The sequence below is a fragment of the Balaenoptera musculus genome, chromosome 1, assembly GCF_009873245.2.
Source record: "Balaenoptera musculus isolate JJ_BM4_2016_0621 chromosome 1, mBalMus1.pri.v3, whole genome shotgun sequence".
Taxonomy (NCBI): Eukaryota; Metazoa; Chordata; class Mammalia; order Artiodactyla; family Balaenopteridae; genus Balaenoptera; species Balaenoptera musculus.
In genome coordinates, this window is record NC_045785.1 from 150,355,504 (window position 1) to 150,376,631 (window position 21,128).

Genomic DNA, 21,128 nt, shown 5'->3' on the forward strand with positions numbered 1-21,128 from the left:
ATGAGTGTATCTGAATCAGGAAAGGGAGGTTGTTGGTTCAGGGAGCGATACCTAAATGAGGAAGGAGGCAGAGGAGAAAACCTGAAATTTGAAACCTGGAGGGTTTGGTTATTCAGTGACTCAGTATGTGACATCCCTCTTTGTTCTGCAAATGAGGTAATGGTTCCCCTCAGACTGTGCTTGGGGCTGTTGGAGAGAACAGGTGTAGGATAGACCAGTTCCCAGGATGCTGGGACCTGTCATGGATGTTACCTGGCTGTAGGTGAGACCAGGTCTGGATATTAGCTCTAAAATATCACGTACCATTTCTGAATTCTCACCACAACCCTATGAGATAGGTATTTTCATATCTAACTTTTACAGATGAGGAAACCGAAGTTCAGAAAGGCTAATTCATTTGTTCAAGGTCGTATAGCAATTAAAAGCAGCAGGGCTTGGATTCTAAACTTAAGTCTATCCACCTCTAGAGTCTGAGTTCCTAACCAGTATGCTATATAGAATCTCCAGAGTAAAGGAAAATGCATGGGTTGGGAACACAGATACATGTTCACATTCCAGCTCTACCACTTATTAAAGTAGTCTCTGTGACTTTGGGCTAATTGCTTAAACATCAGTGAGACAACGTTCTCATTTGTAAAATGGGGGCAATAACCTTAACCTCATGAGATGTTGGGAGGACTAAATGACATAAAGGACATAGGCTCCTAGTAGGGAGCCTGCCACACGTGGACCTCCAATAAATTGTAGCATCCTTTGGTTATTTTAGTAGATTGTCAGCTCCCTGAAGAATGAGGCAATGTCGTTGTGCCTCCCATTAGTACAATGCTTGGCCAAGTGCCTGGCATGTGTTAGCCCTTTTCTAAGCATTATGAATAAATGAAAGGTGAAGAAGCTGGATTTTACTAAAGGGTAGTAAACATACTTTGGTAACTTAAACCAGTCGGAGAGAAGCTAGCCAAGGGTAGAGGTGGGACTTTCAGGGCTAGAATTATTGAACTGCCCTAAGGAAGGGCAAGAAAGGTGACTATAAGGTCAGTGTAGAACCCTCCACAGACATGTGCAAATATCTTTGGGGGATAGATAGGGAAATATCTTACTTATCTGGGGAGGGTTATGGAAAGGTCAGGATTCAAGAGCCATGTACAGAGCAGCCCACAAGAGGAGATGCCTCAGCTCCTTCCCAGACAGGAGTGTAAGAATCAGGTTTGGGTTGGGGAGAGAATACCACCTAACTGGTAGCACCACTCTGAATACCCTCAGGCTGAGGAGAGTGGTTAACTCCTACCTGGAGATGGATGAGGCTGAGTCCTCAAAGCAAGAATTAGGAACAGGTCCCATGAACCCATTCAAAGGTCGTTGGACTTGGATCTAGTTCAGTTAGGTCTGCAAAGACCAGGAATAATGATCCCTAGTACTGTGTGAGATATCTAGAACTCTAGTTCCTTCTGTGGTCCCTGAAATAAAACAACAGTTTAACAATTAAATAAAAAACAAATAAGAAAAATTCCTTAAAAACAAAAAGAGGAAGGGCAATATATTGTCATTGTCTTGGAAAGGACAGGGATTTTGAGTCAGACAGAATGGCTTTGAATCCCAGAATCTAGAGCATGCCCCTTAATTTCCTTGGTTCCCTTAATTTCCTTGGTTCTCTTTCAGGTTCCTTATCTGTAGCATGAGGATGTTAACACCTAGCTCTTTGGGTGGTTTTAAAACAATTGTAAGTATCTAGCACAGCACCTGGCACATGGGAGACATTTAGAAAATGTCATTTCCTTTCCTCACCTTGCGTGTTTGTCCCGGAACTGGTTAAAAATAGGGCCTTGTATCCTAATCTATGGGAAGGTCAGAGGGAAGACAATTTTAGTAGGACTGTAGCTGGTGACAACCTGGAAAGAAAGCAGACTAAATACCTGACACTTGTAAGAAAAAACAGAAATAGGGGTTAGCAGGCCCAAAGGGTCTAGGAGTCTGACAATACAGCCCTCCATTTAGGAGGAGTGGTTCTCAGCCCCGGCTGCACATGGGAGCCACTGGGGTGGCTTTGGAACACACCCGGGCCCAGGCCCCACTCCAGACAAATGGAATAGAATTTCTGCAGTTGGAGCCTGACATCTTTTTGTGGACTGATTGATGATTTTAGTGTGAAACCAGGTTTGAGAGTGCTATCCGGAGGCAGGGGGATGATCATGATGACTTCTAAGATAGAGGTCATCCTAACATCTAGCTCCAAAAAGAAGGGCTTTTCAAACTTTTCTTTATGAAGTACCCAGAAAAGGAGAGAATGAATGTAATCAAGGAACATAATCCAAAGCAGCTCATTCAAACTGAAATCTCACATTTAATGTAAAAATATCATCTGAATTTTGAATTTTGTTTCATAAAGCATTCATGTTTATTTCAATAGAAATTACCCCTCCTCCCCCCAAAAAAATCTCCTTTAGTAAAAATGGTGCCCCAGATATGCCATGCTTCTCCAGGGCATCATGAATCCCAGGAATCCCCAACTGAACAGCATAATTTTAGGTCATTCACCTTGGCTGACGAGCTCCTCGGCCACTGGAGGACAGCTGGGCGGGGGGTTGCCCCTGTGCATCATGGTGGCTGTGGGGTCACCCATAGCAGGAACTGACAGGCCCAGCTCCCTATGTCTGTTGCTGTAGCCTGAGGAGGGGACACTGTTGCTTCTTGCACAACTTTCTTGCTAGAGAAACTGCCCAATGGCTCCTAGCCAGGCAGCTTGGTAAAGCTTTGTGAAGAAATAGATTCCTTTCCCAATCCTCCTGAGGCTGTATTTCTAAGGGAATTTACAAGAATAGAAATTGTTTTCATCTTCAGTCAAGATACAGAAAGCTTCACTCTCTCCCCCCCTTCCTCCCACTTTTTAGATCCCCAACTGCTTTAAGAAACACATCCTTGTGGGAGAATTTGCTCTTTCCTCTACGTCCCTGCCAGCAGCCAGCCTCACAAAAAGTTCTTGAACTTCACCTGCCCTGAGGCATTTCTGTCTGGCCTGCTACTTTCCTTTGGACCTGCCCCTCTCTCCAAATCCATTGCCCCCTCCTCCTCCAGCCCCCCATTTCATAAGTTTCAACAAAACAACATCTTCCAGGAGCAAACATGTTCTGGTTTGAGGGGATAAGTGGGATGTGGGGTGTAGGATTAGAAGGAGCTGCCTTCTTTCCAGAGAACTAGAAGAAGGAAGCAGAGGGAATTAATATTTTTTAAGGCTAAGTCCTCATACATCATTTCATTTAAACGTCATAAAACGCTGGAACACAGCTACAATTATCTCCATTTAACACGAGATAAACTGAAGCTCAAAGAGGTGAACTAAGATTTAAACACAAGCATATGGTATATATAGTATGTATGAATGAATGAACAGATGAATGAATGGATGGAGTAAACTAGGAAACAAAATTAGGATTCTTTTGACTGCACCACCTGCCCAAGGGTCACCAGAAGTCCCTATTGTCAGTGATTCCCCTCAGGGAAATATACTGAAGGAGACTGTCCCTGGCTTCTCACTGGCAGTGCCAACTCCTTATTGTCTGTGTTTCTCCTGCTGCTGCGGCTCCCAGCCTCCCATTGTCGGCCCAGGGCAGCAGCAGAGGCACTCAGCATTTTCCCTGGGACCTGTATCACAACCCATACTGTCTAAGTGAGTCTTCTGTGCCCACCTGGGCAAGTTAGTTGGAAGGAAGTTCTCCCAGAAAGCCCCAATTCCAGAAGATCTGCTCCTGGGGTCTCCACCACGGAGTCCAGGACTGTGGGAAGCCACCTGACCTACTGCAGAACACCCGCCTTCCACATCTCTCTTTCTTCCAGAGCCAGGTTTCCATGAGATCCAAGCCTGAAGGGGACAGAAGTCCAGGTGTTCTTTGATTCTTTTTTTCTTTCTTTTTCTGTGTTCTGGCCTAGTTTTCTTTGACTCTGGCCCTGGTTTGTACTGTCACTGCTGAAGGAACATCTCCTCTGACTCTGCACCCATGCCTAGGGCATTGTGGGTATTCAGTCAAGGTTTGATAAAGTGCAGTGAGTTGACAGCTGCCAGACATACCATCTTGTCTCAACAGGAGGGAAGAGAGCCCGGACAGGACAAGAAATGGAGGAGAGGAGGGAGACACTGGGGAAGGGAGGAGGAGGAGGCCCTGAGTTAGGAAGGCCTTGGTCTTTAGTTGGCTACTGTGGGTTTGCTGGAGGAGAGGAGTTAGTGTCACCAATTAGTGGGATTTGACATGAACAAGTGCTGTTATTTGGAAGGGAATGAAGAATTGAAAGGTTAGTAGCTGAAGAGATGTTTTTGCCTAGTCATACTGTTGTTCTTAGAGACCTATGTCTGCAGCCCAGGGCTCGGAGCCCCATGGAAGCTCTGAGCTGTGTCGCTATATCAACAGGAGGCATTTTAAGTGAGTGAAAAAAGTGACTGGGGTTCAGGCACAAAGTTGATGCTTTAATTAACGTCCTCTCCTCTGCTGTGTGAGGTCCTCTCCTAATTTAACATAGCAGGAGGGATGGGAAGAGAGCACCAGCTGGTTATAGGTAAAGGAAAGTCAGATTTTGTTGTTGTTCCTTTTTTCTTTTTCTTTTTTTGGCTGGATGCCTCTCCAACTGCAGAGGACCACCTCCTGCCAAACCTCCTCCCTTCTGCATTATTCATCCTCTTGCTTCTTATGCATATGAGTGCCTGTGTGTGTACACGTGCACGAGCACTGGGGAGGGCAATAGGTGTGCACAGTTTGCCTGGTTGTGCCAGTTCCCTACCTCATGCAGACTGTTGTCTGTGCCCCGGGCTGCCAGCAGCATCTCCTAAAGCCCAGTACCTCCCAGGCCTGGGGGAAATGCAAGGAAACAGCAAGGAACCATTACCTAAGACCTCTGGCTTCTGGCAGTTGAGTGGGCTTGGCCACCAGGCAGAAGGAACCTTGAGTGCTGCTGGCAGGGCCTCTGGCAACTCATGTAGTAACTGTGGCTCCAACTCGTCAACCAGGGCAAAGGAGCCCAGAGGCATGAACTCACTTCCACTTTAAGCCCTGGGATTCGGAGAGGTCACCTGGCCCCATTCATCTGGGGTCATTAGGGATGTGGCCTCAGGGGCAACAAGGCAGCTCCTCTAGAGGTTGGTGACCAGGCGCCTGCTAGATAGAACCCTGCATCCTCTGGGGCTTAGAGCAGGCGACGGATGGAGGAGAACTGGGGCCCCTCTTGCTTGGCAGTGTAAGAAAGCAGTCTTCCTGGTGAGCTTACAGCACTCAAGACTGTTCTCTCCTCACCTCACACACACTGTCCTGTCCACCCAGCCTTACTGGGATCTTCATGCAAAGTAATAAACCCAGACCTAATGACCCTAACAGCAGAAGAAGCCTGGGTACCAACCCGGAGTGCCCAGAGCAGCAACAATTTGGCCACACTCCTTCCCCATGGTACACATCCAGCCCTACAGGCTTTGCGTCCTTCCTGGCCCCTGCCTCTCCAGGGACCCTCCCCGAGGAAAGCAGTACCCTTTAAATGCTTGGAGATCAGTGCGGGAGGCGCCAGGGGAGTGTGTGTGTCACTCACTAGCTAAAAGCAAATCCTGCCTTCACATTTGGCTGCAAGCACCTGCAGCCTCCCACTTGCTATTGTCTCTGGAGCCTGCCCTGCATTTCTGTGAGCCTTCTGTGGGCACTGCTATGTGTGAAGAGACTCAATGAGAATAGGAACTCATTGGATTTGCTGATAATTCCCTACTACCTGAGATGGGTAAATTAGGACATATTTGCCCACTGCAGAGGGATGGGTGCTCCACGTGGGAACTGTGTTCTCTGCAGAGCAGCACCGCCTGTGGGCACATCAGTGTATGCATGATAACATGTGCCCGCACAGTCTGGCAACAACACTGACCTGGGAGGCTGAATTGAACCATATGTAGTGGAGCATGGTTGCAGTGTGCTTTAGAGGAGAGTTAAGGCAAGCTGCCCTCATCTCTTCTCATTGCAGAGGAGTAAGCAAGCCAGTGGTCATATACACCAAAGGCTTCACACATTGCACACTTCCATATATACGTACATATTTTATTGAGATAAAAATACAATTAGCCATTTAAATGTACACTGCAGTGTCATTTAGTGCATTCACAATGTTATGCAGCTACCACCATTCTGGTTTCAAAAGATTTTGTCACCCCTGAGGAATGCCCCTCACCCAATAAGCAATCACTCCCCATTCTTCCCTCCCGCTCAGTCCCTGGCAACCACTAATCTAGTTTCTATCTCTATGGATTTGCCTATTCTGAATTTTTCATACAAATGAAATCATACAATGTGTGATTCTTTGACCTCTTTAACTTAGCATAATGTCTTCAGGTTTCATCCAAAGTGTAGCATGTATCAGGACTCCATTCCTTTTTATGGCGGAATAATAATCTGTTGTATGTATATACCACAATTTGTTTATCCATTCATCCATTGATAAACATTTGGGTTGTTACAGCCTTTTGGCTATTGTGAATAGTGTTGCTATGAATATTTGTGAACAAGTATTTGTTTGAGTACCTGTTTTCAGTTCTTTGAGGAATATACCTAGTAGTGGAATAGTGGGTCATATAGTTAAACATAATTCTATGTTTAACTTTTTGAGGAAATATATTTTTTATTTGATCCTCACAACACCCCTGTGAAGTAGACAGGGCAGATATTAGAGAGAATGCATATTAAGCATCTAGGTCATTCATTACCTACACATAATAAGTGCTCAATAAATTTTAAAATGTTATTATTATTATCAGATGCAGAAACTGAGGCTCAGAGAGTTCAAGTGACTTGCTCAAGCTACCTATAAATAATAGAATCTAAACTAAATCCACAGCTTCCAATTTTAGACCACAGAGCCAGTCTTCTTCCAACAGATTTCAGGAACTCAGGCCATGGCTTTTCCCCAGGAAACAAAAAACCCAATAGTGTGAATTTCCCCTTGGGCTCAGGGACCTGCCCTGCCCTAGTCCAAGGAGAAGAGACAGGAGAACTGAGCAGGGAGAGACCTCCCACTCTGCTCTCCCAACTCTGCGCTGTCCTGCCTTCTCCCTGGGCCTCAGCTCTGCAACAGCAGCCTGACAGCAGGTGGAGAGTGACGCTGAGTGTAACTGACAGCTGGCTGGGCTGTCACTTCCCCTGAACTCCTGTTGTCCCTCCAGAGCCCCTGGTTTTCCTGCCTCTGGCCCATCTGCAGAAATATTTACAATGAACCTCCGCCTGGGGCAACCCAGGGCGGGTGTGTGACCCAGAGGCTCGCCCCGCACAGAGGATCCATCTGCTTGTCTCTTCTCATCTGGGAGCCCGCCTGAGCATTTCATGTCTGCATCAATGTTAACTCACCAGCACCTCAGAGGGACTTGACCAGTACCCTCACCTCAGAGGGCTGGGTCTGCAGCCCAGAGGAGTTAGGTGACTCTCCAGCAGTCAGGCAAGGGAAAGACAGCACAAATTCCTGGCAGGATCTTCCTGCTCAGCTCCCATTCTCTTACTCTGCCCTGCCCCATGAGACCAAGAACAGGAGCACAGACTTCTGGAGAAGAGAGGTGTCACAAACTCAGGCAGGAAAGATCCAAGAATCCATGTGGTTCACCCCTGCCTCTGGATGAGATTAGACTGAAATCCTGTGGATCTAGCTGACCCCTGCAAGTACAGGAGAGGCATCTCGGATGGGATGGGGAGGAAGAAGTGGCAGCCAGGGGGTCCTGGGGGACTTTGTAATTTTTGTTTTGTTTCTTTAACTCGCCCATGATTGTTGCCCTTGGGCCTATCCTTCTGCTTTCCCCCACCCCTCTCTTCTTGTTAAAAGTCTGTGGTTTGACCGCTTCAAAAAGTGGCAGCCACTCCCAGATTTTATGGTTCTGAAATGTCAAGACCAGTTGGGAGTTTTGTTTTTCTCCTAAAGAGTAGGATGGGGAACAGCCCTAGAGCATCCTAGCTTCAGGGAACTCCTGAGCCTTAGGGGAAAAAGTTGACAGGTTTCTGTCTTTTCCTGTGGTCTCTGTTGATTCTTCTTCTTCTTTTTTTTTTTTTTTAATATCTTTATTGGAGTATAATTGCTTTACAATGGTGTGTTAGTTTCTGCTTTATAACAAAGTGAATCATTTATACATATACATATGTTCCCATATCTCTTCCCTCCTGCATCTCCCTCCCTCCCACCCTCCCTATCCCACCCCTCTAGGTGGTCACGAAGCCCCGAGCTGATGTCCCTGTGCTATGCGGTTGCTTCCCACTAGCTATCTATTTTACGTTTGGTAGTGTATATATGTCCATGCCACTCTCTCACTTTGTCACATCTTACTCTGCTGATTCTTAATGATGCAAAGGTCAGAATGGAACAGAGAGGAATGGCCTGGCAGTGACTACCTTGGGCGGAAGGAAGGAGGAGTGATTGGCAGAGGGTGCCTGGGAGCTGGCAACGTTCTATTCCTTGACCTAGTGAGTGGTTATGTGGGTGTTGCTGACCTTGAGCTATACATTTGTGTTTTGTGCATCTTTTAAAAAAAAAATTTATTTATTTATTTGGCTGAGTCAGGTCTTAGTTGCGGCATGCGGGATCTTTCGTTGCGGCACTCAGGCTTCTCTCCAGTTGTGGCATGAGGGCTCTAGAGCGCATGGGCTCACTAGTTGCAGCGTGTGGGCTCTCTAGTTGTGGCGTGCGGGATTTAGAGCACACAGGCTTGGTTGCCCCACGGCATGTGGGATAGAACCCACGTCCGTTGCATTGGAAGGCAGATTTTTAACCACTGGAACACCAGGGAAGTCCCCTGTTTTGTGCATCTTTATGTATGTGTATTGTTATATTTCACAACAAAAAAGCTTAAAGAAGAACAATCCTGGTTACGAGTCAGAATATCTGGGTTCATCCTCGGCTCTTCCACTTATTTGTCATGAGATCATAGTATAGTCAACTTAATCTCTCTGGTCCTCAGTTTCCACATCTATAAAATGGGGTCAACAAACCTTAAAGCTCTCAGGGTGGCTGTGAGGGTTGAGCGAAAAACTTGTGTATTGTTGATACCCAGTAAACTATAAAGCATGATTCACACTTAAAATATTATTTTATTTTATGGAGGGTCAGATAAGGGTGGAGATCAGCAGGAGAGCAGAGGCTGCTGATGAGAACTGCGCCAGCCAAGGAAAGGTCAGCAGCCATGCTTCGGGTTTGCGGGGAGGATGGAGGTATTAGTTTCCTAAGGCTGCCAGAACAAATTACCACAATCTGGGTGGCTTAAAACAACAGAAATTTATTCTTCCACAGTTCTAGAGCCTAGGAGTGTGAAATCAAGGTATTGGCAGGGCCACACTCCCTCTGAAGGCTCCAAGGAAGAGCCTTTCCTTGCCTCATCCTACCTTCTCCTGGCTCCCCGTAGATCTTGGATTTCTTTGGCTTGCAGCTGCGTCACTCCCATCTCTGCTTTCATCTTTACACCATCTTTTTCTTTGTGTGTCTCTGTATCCAAATCTCAGTCTCCTTTCTCTTATCAAGTTGGCCCATTGGATTTAGGGCCAACTCTAGTCCAATATGACTTCATCTTAACTTGACTACATCTGCAAAGACCCTATTTCCAAATAAGGTCATATTCGCAGGTACCAGGGATTAGGACTTCCACATATCCTCTTGGGGGACACAATTCAACCCATTGCAATGGAATTCTGGATGGAGAGATAGAGAAACTGGACTCAGGCCCCACTTCTACCACTTTGTGGACTTGGGCACTGGCTTCTTCAGCCTAAATGAGAAAATAAGCAGGAAATTAGAATCTGTTAAATGCCTGTAACATGGTGTAAGGGCATTGTGAGGTTGACAATGTCATCCTTATTTTGCAGATAAAAAGATTGAGGCTGGGAAAGGGCATGGAAGTTACTCGATCCCACTGCTAGTAAGAAGGATCTTCTGGGATATGAGTGGGGAGGAAGTGCATGGTGACCCCTTCTGGTGCTCAAATTCAACAAGTCAAAGCCATGTGATTTTATAAAACACCAGAGGGTTTATTCCTGGTCCCCAAGTGAATCAAAGGATAGGAAGTTAAAAAATAAACTGTAGTTGAACTCAGAACCCAGGACTTACACTGCCTTGTGGAAATGATTATGAGTGTAGACCCCTGAGAGAGGACGCACAGCTGTGTAATTCCCTCTGCTCAGTGGCCAGCTCAGCACAGAGTCCTGCATTGGTCATGTGATGTGGGCTGTAGAGGACAGGACAGATTCAAGTCTCTGCTCTGTCTGCAACTATAAAGGTCCACAGCTCCCACCCCAAAGTGCCCTGACCCCTGACTGGGCTATGGCATAGGTTCCTATCTTGGTTATAATGTTGCTGTTGGATTGTCTGTGGGTGGTTGGCCTGTCCATGTGTCCCCCTCAGACTGAGAGATCCCCAGAGACCATCTGGTAAGCATTCAGCACAGCTCACTGTTCAGGTACCTTTCAAATGTAAGCACTGTGCTAGGGATATAGACAAGGGTTGGTTTTCCCACTCCAAGGAATTGGCCCAATTTTCTGGCAGACATTCTCTCTTTCTAACCCACTGGCCAGCTCCTTCCCAGGGATCCAGCTCCCTAGCAGGTGAGGATTGATCTTCTTTTGCTCTGACCATTTTCTGGGGCCACAGATGCAGCTGCCAACACTTCTGGTCACAGCTCCAGGTGCAGAGGAAAGGAAAAAATGATGGTGTTTGCTCATTTAACAACTTTGAATAGAACCTTTCAGAAGGGCCTTTGGCTGGCTAGTGGTCTAGCAGCCAGCAGAAACTAATGCCAGGTATAGCAATAGCCTGGAAGTTGTCCCTTCCAGCCTCTCCCTTGGAATATGCCGGTCCCCTAGAGAAGACTAAAGATGTTCCAGTGTTTTCTCCCTACCTCTTGGGCTGCACTGGATGTGCCCAAAGGAACAGTGGCTGAAATCAGAATTCTAGAAGGCCCCTCGGATCAATGGCTCTCAAACTTGAATCTATCTCAGAATCACCTAGGGCAGTGGTTCTTAGAATTTTGTGTGCACCAGAATCACCTGAAGGGCTGTTAAAACACAGATTGCTGGGCCCCATCTCCAGAGTCTGTGGTACAGAGGGAGAATTTGCATTTATCAGAAGTTCTCAGGTGTTCATGATGCCACTGGTCTGTGACTACCCTTTAAGAATACTGGTATAGGACCAGAATCTCAGGCCCCAGTCCAGGAGATTCTTAGTGAGAATAAGGTAGGGCCCAGGCATCTGTATTTTTAACAAACTTGCAGGTGATTCTGAAGCACAAGGTTTAGGAAATCAATGCCTTAGAACTACATTGTAAGTCAGGGCTTAGGACTCCCAAAGACACACTCAAGGGATACTGAGGAAGTGGACTTTGAGTACAGTTAGGGCAAGGACAGTATCATATACATAGACATCTCTATATGTATTTGGCAACAAGCAGCATGAAAGAGGTGTGAAATGAGAGTTTATTGCTGAGTGAAAGCTAGGACTTCCCCTGGGGTAAATGGAGATCACGCACTTTGTTTTTTTAACGAAGGAGACATTGAATAAAGCTAGTGGTCCTGGTTACATTCTGGGACTTTGCTCAGCCTTATTAGAGGATATTTCCCACTTTGGATTAAAAACCAGATAAGATTCTTGTATCTTCTTTCTCTACCAAATTCTCCTCTTCCTAAAATAGGTAGAATAATGTCAATATCCCTCTGAGATTAGGAGGGAATGGGAACTCCCATGCCAGGTCTGAAGAATTGGTAGTGACTCTCTGGAGCTCTGAGTCAAGGGGGGGCAGTTTAAGTCTGACCTCAGCAGAAAAAGTAGGAAAGAGTGATGTGATTGATTAACAGTGGCTACCACGGGTGCCTAGTGAGGATCTGCTGTCCCTGGGCAAGAGCAGGAGGGCTGGGTAGCTGGCAGCCCCCAGAGGCAGGGGTTTACCAGGCTGAGTCTTTACTATAATTCTGGTGGAGAGGCTAAGATCTTCAGGATGTGAGGAACTGGGCCTCAGGAACGAGGAAGAAAGCTGGTTGTCAGAACTGGGGCCTGAGGTCAGAGGTGGATGAACAGGCAAGGGCTTGATGCACAAATCCAGGGCTCCAGCACCTTTAATCCCTCTTGCCCAGGTCCAGGACTGGAACACCAGACTGTGTTGGGGCCCCTGAAGGAGTGGGGACCAGGCGAGGTAGCCTGCTCCGGCAGCCTGGACTGACTCATTCTGGAAAGAAGACAAATTTGGGGCTCCTGAGTCCTGTTGGCAGTGCTGACCTCTCGGCCCTTACCTCATCCATCCAGGCTCTGCTGAGGGACTGGCCAGGCCTGGACAAGTCATTTGGAAGCGTCTGAGATCAGAAGAAAAAGAAAATAGCCCATATCTGGGAGATGCATTAACTTTCCACCCTGTGTTCTGGCACCTGGTTTTCCACTGGGGAAATTCATGGGATGCCGCTGCCTCCTTCCTGACCTCTGTGGCCCTGGCTGGGCCTCCTGGCCTTGTTGCTTCCTCTCATCCTTCAGAAGATGACCGTGCATCCATTCAGGCAAAGCGTAACACCCAAGATCTCCCACCCCCCACCCCCTCCAGCCTCCGGAACTTGTACAACCCCGGTTTCTGCTATGAGTCTGTGCACATTCCTATCTGAGGACAGAAGGGGTCGTGATGGGCTCACAATTAAGTCCTGGAACCGCAGTGTGGAGCCAGTTAGTATGCAAGGCCCAAACAAATGTTGTGTGGCAGCCTGCGGAGGAGCCAATCTGGCCCCAGGGTTTCTGGGCTCTGAGTAGAGCTGGCTGAGGAGAGGGAGCAATAGGAAGGTAGCCCCTTACATCCCACCTAACATAGCAAGACTGTGCAGAACAGCCCTGGACTGGCACCCAGACGTAAAAATCACCCCTAAGAGCATTGCCTCTGCCCAGGCTGGCTCCCTGAGAATTCCCTCATTTCTTCACCAGCAACCTGGGGCCTCTGTCAGTTTCCCTCTCCTCCTCACTGTGCCACCACCTACCCTTCCCCAGTACAGTCGGAAAGTGGCCTTTTCAGCTCCCCTTCTCTGGCTCCCTCCCACCCTCCAAACCACAAGCACACAAGTACACAGGTCTTTCTGTTTAAAGATGTCTCTATGTGGAAACAGACAGGAGGTAACAGAATTGTAGAAAATATCCCCAAAGGTTTTATAAATTTTTTCTACCAGGAAAGAATTTCTACTGGGCAGTGGCTGACTCACAGTGACACAGCAGGCCAGTGATGCTTGGGGACACATCTGCTCCTCTTAACAGGGTTATATATTCCATGCAATCAGGGACAATGCACGGTCCTCAATGATCCACAGGGTCTAGTGGTGCCTGCACACAGTAGGTCCCTCATTCATTTTTTTTCAACAACGCTTATTGAGAGTCCTTAAGTGCCAAGCATAGGGACTACATTGATAAACAGGACTGTGGAGTCCCTGCTTTTAAGGAACACATGGCTGAAGAAAGAGATGAACATATATCATTGCAAAAGAAAATGTCATCATAAGCCCTGTCAGGGTGGAGAGTTACTAATTCTTTTCCAGAGAGCCTTGAAGGATCAGGAGGATCTTGTCAGGTGTTGATGCAGAGAAAGGACATGGCAGACAAAGGGAGCAGTCTTGACCATTCCTCAGACGCATGGATGGGCCAGCAGGAAGTTATTACCAGAGTGGTCAAACTGAATGGGGAGGCCGTTCTTTCTCAGCACCCCCTCTCTGACCCCTTTGTTTGTCCTCCTCTTATTAGTGTGGCAGGGATTAGTGACAGGTGGGGAAGATGGAGCTCAATGGTCTTTCCATCTTCCTCCCAGCTCTTCTCTAGACTCCTTCTCCCCTTTCAACCCCCCCATCTATTAAACAAGGAGAGGGGGCCAGTTAGGGTAGGGCAACTGTATGGTATAGTGGCTCAGAGCAGAGACTTTGGAGTAAGACTGTCTGAGATCAAATTTAAGTTTTCCTACTTACTAGCTATGTGATCTTAGGACAACCCCCTCTACGTGTCAGTTTCCTAATCTATAAAATGGAGATAATAGTAGTGCCTACTTCAGAGGGTTACTGTGAGAAGGAAATAACATGTAAAGCACTTAGAAATAGTACCTGCCACATGGAGAGTAGCTATAAGTGCTAGCAATCATTACTACTCCCACCTCTATTACTATTGTTACAGGATTCTAAGTTATGATATCTCAGGGTCTCTTTGGAGTATCTCTCATTCCAGATTCCGTAGAACTGATACCCTTAAACCAGTAATCCCCAAACTTTTGTGTGCATCTGGATTACCTGAAGAGCTATTGGTGCAGTCATGGGGGTCTCTATCTCAGGAGATTCTAATTCAGTGGTTCTGTGTTGGGGCCCAGGAATTTGTAATTTTATCAATCTCTCTGGGTGTTTCTGATGAACACCAAGGACTGTGAACTTTGCAGAGGCTGATTGTTTCCTCTTTCGGGTTTAGGGACTGGGCATTCTTGTTCTATTGCACCTGACCCTCAGGGCTGGATTAACTGGGTAAAAAATTACCTTAGAGAAGCATACCTGGGGAGGAGATTCGAATGTGTTTGCATCTTGTTAGCAATCAGGAAGGGATACGGACAATCTGAACAAAGGGTTTATTTGTTATAGCACTTAGGAGTGAGGGTAGGACTTCCAGGGACCCAAGCCTGAGAGATCTTGATTAAATGTGAAGGAGGGATGGTGCAGCAAGGTCTAGGTTACAAAAGGAAAGTCTTTTCTTGTCCAGGGGTCCAGGAGAAGAAGAAGAGGACCCGGGGATGCTAAGGTGGGGCAGAGCGGAGGTATAGACCAGCCCTAAGCCAGGGAAGCTGAGATGCAGATCCTGGGAGGGACGAGCAGTCGTTCCACTGACTTCTTGTGTCCCCTGGCCAGCTATCTCCTTTTTCCTCTTTGCAACTTCAACATTTTGACACCGTATTGCTCCTGTGTTTCCTCCCATTTCCTGTTGAGAGGAGGATCTTGCCTCTTTGTGGAGGAAGGCCAGAGAAGACCTTCAAGAAATACCAGGCCCTAGAAAGAAACAGCATACATTGATTCAAATGTTAGCTGAGGAGAAGCAGCTGCCTTTCATATCTGCACCAACAAATGTTAAGCAAATCAATCACCCTTCAAGGCTGCCTCTCAGGGGAGGAAAAGGAAGGGAATTATGATCTAAGGCCAGGAGTCTTAGTTGACTTTGGTGCATTTCAATGGGGAGAAAACTTTTAGTTAAAAGCTGTTTTAGTGCTGATCCAAAGGGAAATTGAGCCAAGTGAACTACAAAGTAATTTCTGACCTTGGAAAAATGGAAGGCAAAATCCAGCTCCCCCTAAGCACCCCCTCCCCAGGCCTAGAGAGAACACTGAGTTGATTATTGCTATGCCTGCAGGTTATGTTCACTCCAGTAAGATAGTATTTAAATGTATAGTGTTTACCAAGCTGTGGCTTCAGAGGTAGCATGAAAGGTCTAGAAGGGGTTGAGGGGCCTTCACAGTGGTGAGTTCCATGACTGCTTCCAACTCTGCTCAGCTCCAGCTCCCTCTCAGCCAGAGGCTGCCACTAGGGAACAGCAGTGATGCTTTCACTTCTTCGGGGCCTTTCATGAAGGAGAGCTGCTAAGGGCTTAGGCCCTGGAACTCCCTCAAATATGTATGCCTGTCATGTCTGGTAATGTCTATTTCATATCTGTCATTCCACTTCAAAAATTTTTTAAACATTTCATATATCATGACTTCATATTCTGTATCTGATAATTTCAGTACCTGAAGCTCTTGTTGGGAGGCAGGGGGCTACATTTGTTGTGGTGGTTTATTTCTTGTGTGTTTACTGATCTTTGATGGCGAGCTCATATTTGATTTTTATTTCTGAAAAACCTAGAGAACTAAAATGAAGATTCTTTTCTCAGTGAGAATTTGCATTTGCTTTTGACGGAAGCTAGGACCACTACGGACCACAGAAAGCTTTATACCCTAGTGGATCCTTGGCTAAACTTCAGGGTCTTGGGTTCAGCTCCTCCACTTTGCTGATGGCCCAAGGCTTAGTCTCCTAAAAGCAGCCCTGATATCAGCATTTATCCTCTGGGCAACCCTCACCTTTTACTTATGCTTAACCATTCACAGTACTGGTTTTAGTTCATGGTTTATAAGGCCTTTTTTCGTCCTTGTAGAATTGTTTATTACAAGTCTGGCACTGAAATAACAATTATATTTTGTATAGGATCTAGTTGTTTTGTAACAGAAATCTTCAGAATTTTTAGTCCATCAAACTGCTGCATTATGAAGTCAAGATTTAAATTTGTATCCTGTCTCTGACATGTGCTAGCTGCATGGAACTTAACCTTTTGAGTCTCAATTTGACTCTCTGTGAAAAGATGTGTAAAAATACCTCGCAGTTGTTCCCATCCATTTCCCACTGCCACACACTGCAAATTGTAATGGGTGACATTCACATGAATGACACACCAGATGTTTATAATACCTAAAACAATTTTGCAGGGAAGTAAAGCACTACAATAGCCTGTATTTGTTACAACTATTAATGTATGTGAGATGTAGTTACTACAAGCACAGATAAGATAAATCTCGTGTTATGTGAAATTTGCCTACCTTTACTAATTTTTCCCCCCACCCAAAATGGCATTTTGGAACAGAAATCAGCGAAAGACTTATTATGTGATAACCTTGATTCTGTTTTAATTCTAACACAATATAAAAAATGTAAATAATTTGAAAACTTTGGTATTCTAAGAGGTCTTTGTATAGCGAGGAGCTCATTCAAGCTGCTTTAGGGCATAGGCAGGCTGGTGGCTGCTTTGAAACCAGAAGGCTGTTGGGACTCGGCCACTTCTCTCTCCCTGTGCATATGCCTTCTTTTCCTTATAGCCTCTGTTCACTCCCAGTTTTGCTTCCTCAAAACCTCATCTTGCACACAACTTTCATGGCCTTTCCGTTCTCTATATCTTTCCACCTCAACATCCACTGTTAACTACCTCCTCCTTCCAATAGTTTCAACCTTGGATTTCTGAAAGCAACCATCTGAGGGTTAATCTTCTAGCCAGGGCCGGCTAGTCTGTGAATTGGCTGCCACTGGGTCACCTTTGCCCCAGTCAGCTGTATCTAAGAAGACAGAATCACAAAGTTACAGGGGCATTGGGCAGGGCAGTTTTCCTTAGAAGAAGTCTGTGGGTACGGTAAGCTTTCACTGAAGAAACACTTTACAGCTCTAGGGGAAACAAGGCAAAGGGTTTGTTACACCAGTGTGTGTCAGGACATGGTGATTATAACAAGCAAGGAGGACAGCAGCTGTTACACACACAGTGCTAAATATGTGAATTTTCTTCCTGCCAGAAACTTTCCAACCCCAAACTTGTGAGGGCAGGTGGCTTCCTGAGGTTCTATTCCAGCTTTGGGTTTTCATGGAATGAACACATGCATCTGAAAGTATTCCTGGTAGTTGGGCCTTTGATGGACACCCGTTTTAGCCCTAACCCTCCAGGTGTCAGCAATAAGAAGAGGCACTGACTTCTCTGAAGTGACGCAGAGCCCTAGAGCAGAGTTGGCAGGACTAGGACAGTCTAATGGTTGACTGGGTGGACTCTGGAGCCAGACCACCTGGTGTGAATCCTGAATCCATCATTTACTAGCTATATGACCTTAGCCAAGTGTCTTTACCTCTTTGTGTCTCTTTTTCCTCATATGTTAAGTAAGGGTAATAATTATCTTTAAACGGTTGTGGCAGAGATTAAATGAGTTGACACACACAAAGCCCTCATGGCACCATAACAATACCCAATAAATATAAGTTATTGTATTATTAAAACTTCCAGAGGTCATCCTGCTGATTGTATGCCCCTCCATGATCCTACTTCTAATTCACCTCAGAGAACTATGAGTCGTCTCCTCTTAGAATCACCTGGAAGAGAATTCACAAACACTTCAGAAAGGCCTTATTATATCCCACGGCCCATAAAGAAGTAGAGACATTTCCCCCTGCTCATTCTGCTACAACACAATCTCATGTCTTTTTTGTGTCTCCTTGTCCTCAGAAGGAAGAAGGGCATGGCCCCTGGCCCCTTGTCCATGTGCTAAAGGGATCCACAGCTAGAGACCAGCCCTTTCCCTTTGAACAGTGGTAAGAGGGCCACGATGTTTTAGAGGCAGATGGCAGCAGCTGGAGAGAGGGGAAGGGAAGCTTGATATGTCCAAACTTGCCCCTTCAGGGGCCATGGTCTCTCATCTTTCCTCTTACAACAGTCCTTCTAAAGAATTTTTAGCTTAAACTTAATGATGAAATCCTGTCCCTGGATGAAATCAACCATCCTTATCATGACAGAAAAATGCAAATATCTGGTATTTTTCCATTACACATAGAGGAAACATAGGGAGTCTTAAAAAAGAAATGTTTGGGTGTTTTAATCCTTTCTTCAAAATGTTTCATTCCTCTCCTTTTAGAAGATGATGACATTCTCCAAGCATTTCAACCAGGTTTGTGAAAGTCTCACTCCTGCTCACACGAATCACATCTGCATATGCAAAAATACAGACAGAGGAACACACAAACGTGATTTTATACGCGTTCAAACACACAGGTATCTACAAAATGGCACTCACACATGCCTGTCTACACACACACCACACACACACACATGTACCTGCAAACATTCAGGTTCACAATAGATGGCTACACTACACCCTAACACATACATATGAACAAATAGAAACTAGTAAATAGAGCCATTTCTGCAGCGTTGTTGCCATATACAAGCATACTTCATTTTATTGTGCTTAACTTCATTGCATTTGCAGATATTACATTTTTCACAAATTGAAGGTTTGAGGCAACCCTGCACTGAGCAAGTCTATCAGCACCATTTTTCCAACAGCATTTGCTCACTTCATGTCTCTGTGTCACATTCTGGTAATTCTCTCAATATTTCAAACTTTTTCATTATTACTATATTTGTTATGATGATGTGTGATCAGTGGTCTTTGATGTGACTGCTACTACTCACTAAAGCCTCAGATGATGCTTAGCATTTTTTTAGCAATAAAGTAATTTTTAATTGAGGTATGTACTTTTTTAGACCTAATACTACTGCACACTTAATAGACTACAGTATAGTGTAAGCATAACTTTTATATGCACTGGGAAACCAAAAAATTTGTGTGACTCACTTTATTGTGATATTCATTTTATTGCAGTGGTCTGGAACCCAGCCTGCACTATCTCCAAGGTCTGCCTGTACTGACACGGAGTGCATATACACATGCATCTTTGGTGTGGCTAATTCACTACCAGGTTTGGGGATAGGAAAGAGAATTGCATCTTTTCAGGGAGGATCAGAAATCTAGCTGAATTCCTAAACCTGCTGGGTTCCCCATCTCCTCCTTCTGTCCTTGGCTCTCAAGGGAAATGACTGAGTTTTGAACGGAACTGGGGCTGGAGGATTATTCCAACTCAGAGTAGTGGATCCTTGAACATGGGCCCTTGAGAGAGTCCAATGGAGTCTAAGTAATGTCCACTATGAAAAGAGAAATGAATAACTCCACCACTGAAAACAAGTGTCCAGAAAACAGCAAGTTTATCCTGTACTAGAGCCAAGGAGCAACCAGGTGCCAATTACATCCCTGGGGGAAGGGAAGGGCAATGCAAGCACAGACTGTGCCCTGTTGTAGGAGAGAGACTGGAGGCAGGAAGGGAGGAAAATCTGAATCTATAAGCTTTCTTTTTATATAAACCAGACTCATAAGTTTTCTTTATTTCAGCTGGAACTCACATCACAGCTGCCCTATTTACTTACCTACCGGCTGCATTCCTTAGAACCAGTTTTTTTCCTGTTCAAATGGAAACCAGGCAGAATTGGGAAAATATTTCTTCAGCCAGCTCCTCAGCACTGCTGTCTGAGGGAGACCATCTGACCCAGATGCCCTTCAAGTAAGTAAATACAGTTTTGCCCTCTCCCTGAGCAGAGGAGAGTGTACGAAAAAGGCAGAGAAAACGTTGGGTTCCAGAGGTGGGCTGACGCTGGGGTTGTTCTATACTGACTTCCCTCAGGTCCGTGGAGTCCAGTGGTGTGCTGGTAAATGTTTAACAACCAATTCTTGGGGCGGGGCGGGGGGCTGATTCGTAGTGCCTGCTGATTTCCATGGCCTATTTGGAACTACCAAAAGTGAAGTCCCTGAACATGGAGTTGGGAAGAGATGTGCACTGGCACTCCATTTCGTAATATTTCTACCATCTGATACAATAGATGTACGTAACCTCCAGAACGTAAGTAATTATAAAACGCAGTAAGATAATTAGTGAGTGATGAGTGTTGAGTATTTATTACCTTTGTTTTTGTTTTCTTTTGTTTTCGTTTTTTGGTTTCTTGGTTTTTTTGGCCGAGCCACACAGCTTGGGGAATCTAAGTTCCCTGACCAGAGATCGAACTTGGGCCCTGGCAATGAAAGAGCCAAGTCCTAACCACTGGACCGCCAGGGAATTCCCACCTTTGTTTTTAATATGATGTAATTGTCAGTTTTTATAATTTAATTTCAAATGATGTAGAATGCCTTTAACAACCTGCTCACAAAGTTCTGGAAAATTGAACAGTTAGTTCTTGCAGGCCAGTGTGGGCTGCCTTTAGGGCACCACCGCTGGGATCACTCTATTACTTAGAGTCAGGGAATAAATGCATTGGTGTTAAAACCACTCCCACTAGAAGCAAAGGCCACATCACCGGGGGAGAGGTTTAGAGTGGGTTCCATTTCCTTAAGGAGGTTTGGTCTTCAGAAGACAGAACAGACAACTGCTTGGGAGAGAACAGAGGTTGAAAAACACCATGTGGGTTTTTTGTTGTTGTTCTACCCACTATGAGTGTTTGACACATGGGTCAGGGGGTTCCACCTTACCCAGGCAGCTCCTAATTGTATGTGCTTCCACTTACGTAGTTGAGATAGCTTGATAACTTCTAGTTTTATTCCCTTAAGATCCATGTGCTCTAAGGATAGCTCTCTGGCTGGAGTTCCCCAGCATTATCTGGGTCTCAGACCTTTGCCATTTTAGCTGGAGGATCCTGGAGGTGTCTGTGGCTATGTGCTTTTCCTTGTTACTTCCTGGACCCCACCTATAGGAGCTGGGATGCTACTTGTCTCCCAAAACTCTCTTGTGGGGAAA

The 21,128-nt window shown here is 45.7% G+C and overlaps 1 long non-coding RNA gene across 3 annotated transcripts in view; it reads left to right on the forward strand.

Moving 5' to 3' along the window:
* The window catches only part of LOC118904457, a 48,644-nt gene that overhangs the window by 20,741 nt on the left and 6,775 nt on the right, over positions 1–21,128 (forward strand). For all 3 annotated transcript variants that reach the window (XR_005021998.1, XR_005022000.1, XR_005021997.1), the window contains one exon: positions 19,736–19,904. This is a non-coding gene — a long non-coding RNA (uncharacterized LOC118904457). The remainder of the gene's footprint in view (positions 1–19,735; positions 19,905–21,128) is intronic.